The following is a 2,067-nucleotide window of genomic DNA, read 5'->3' as shown; positions in this document are numbered from 1 at the left end:
GCGTGCAGTTTACATAAAGGACAGGCATTAGAAGGATTATGAACCAACTATTAACTCGAGTTGGGCATGGAGAAAGATTTGCCAGATTAAATCTATATTCAAGGAGCTTCTAATGCCTAGCTCAGGTGTGCCTGCACCTTATTCTACTGCTTTGGGATACAAATGGTTACAATCTCAGGATACTGTTTGTGATTGGTACCCCTGGATTCTTAATGCGTGGGTAGTTCCAAAACATGGGTTTATCAGCTGGTTGATGGGTCATAACAAACTCCTTACTCAAGATAGATTGATGAGCATGAAGATTATTCAGTCTAACTTGTGTTTCTTATGTGGGATGCAGCAGGAAACTCATACTCACTTATTCTTTAAGTGTGAATACAGTAGACGCTGCTGTAGACTGGTTTCTGATTGGTGTGCTGAGTCTTTGCCTGATGAAGATTGCATTATATGGTGGTGCAGTAAACGTTACAGGAATCTCAGTAAGAAGAAAATTGTAGGAGTCATTTTGGCAGGTTTGATTTATCATTTATGGATGGCTAGGAATAAGTGCAGGATGGACCAGGAATTGCTACGTCCAGAAAAACTTGTTAAACTTGTTCAGCTTGATGTTTGTAATAGAGTTAAAAAATTTCAATCTAAGTGTAGTTCGGCTAATGTATTGAATTGGTTAGAAGCATTTGTGAAGTCATGAAGGAAGTTAGTATCACCATGCCTTCTAATTGTATGTAATTGGAGATTATGATCTTTAATGAGAAGCTTACATTTTCCCAAAAAAAAAAATCCTCCTTTTATCATGTCTTTATTTGTTTCATGACTATAACATGCTAAAACATGCATAATACGATCCAAAATATGGGATAAACGAGCCAAAACTAATTTTTGGCCTGAGACAGAAGCCCATTGGTTCGCCGGTTTGCCCGCGCCTAAATGGGGTGTCCAGGTCAGAATTCAACCGTGTTTGTTCTCGTCTTTCCCCTTTAATTCATTTTCATATTTGTAATCGGTTTTAACATTTCAAATATTTTCAAACCCCTTTTATTTTATTTTATTTGTTTTAGCCATAAAACATTTTTCACCCTTGGTTCCTCATACCATGACGATTAAATCCGTGTTTCGGTGATAATATTTGGTTAATGACATTTAAAAGGTATTTAAACCCTTTTATTTCATTTCTTTACATTTTGGGAGGTATTTTAAAGCCTTTCATCATTTCTTTACATTTTCAAAATAAACATATTAGTCACCAACACAAAGTCATCCTTGGTTCTACATACCATGCCGGATTTTAACCCGGGTACGATGATGAGTATCGACTAATTACATTCAAGTGAACTTAAGACAATTAGTTCATAATTGTTTTCAAAACTATTCATGTCAAGCTTGTCAAGCCGAACCCGACGCCGAATATTATCAAAATAATAATGATTATTCGGGTCTAGTTCTTTAAATCAACAAATGCGGTCTAAACGACCCTTTCAAATCAAATCGGGTTCAAATACCCATTTTTCAACACGTTTTATAACGTTTTCTAAATGGCCAGAATACGGCATATAACCGTAGGTTGACCCGCGCCTAAAACAGGCCTTTCAATTCTCATTTTCAAAACCAGGGGAGCCCCGTTGTACACGCCCCAGGTGCTCGCGCCTCATGTAGCCGTCCAGTGCAGGGGGCACTGTTCCCTTTCCAAAGACTCGTCTAGGACGATCCCGACTCCGGTTAGCCCGGATATAGGACGGATCAGATGACTATTTGCTTATTCAAAATCACATTTGCAAAATGCCTTACTAAGACAAATGGATCACGTTATGCACCATAAACCTAATTTGGTAAATGGATGTTTAATTTCCGTCTTGCATGCAAATCAATCATTAATCCAACTCGACATCTTATACTTGATACTTAGATTAAATCAACTAACTTAGAAAGCTCTCACATGTTAGGTTTAAATGCGCATTCATGCATTTAAACCGTTTTATCAACTTTTGCATTCAACCGACCAAGATCGATCAGTAGAGGCCGCTACCGCGGGCGGGATTGGGTGTCTGATTAAAGGGCTTCCCAATACGT

This window comes from Silene latifolia, chromosome X, assembly GCF_048544455.1.
Source record: "Silene latifolia isolate original U9 population chromosome X, ASM4854445v1, whole genome shotgun sequence".
Taxonomy (NCBI): Eukaryota; Viridiplantae; Streptophyta; class Magnoliopsida; order Caryophyllales; family Caryophyllaceae; genus Silene; species Silene latifolia.
This window is presented reverse-complemented; position numbering follows the sequence as displayed.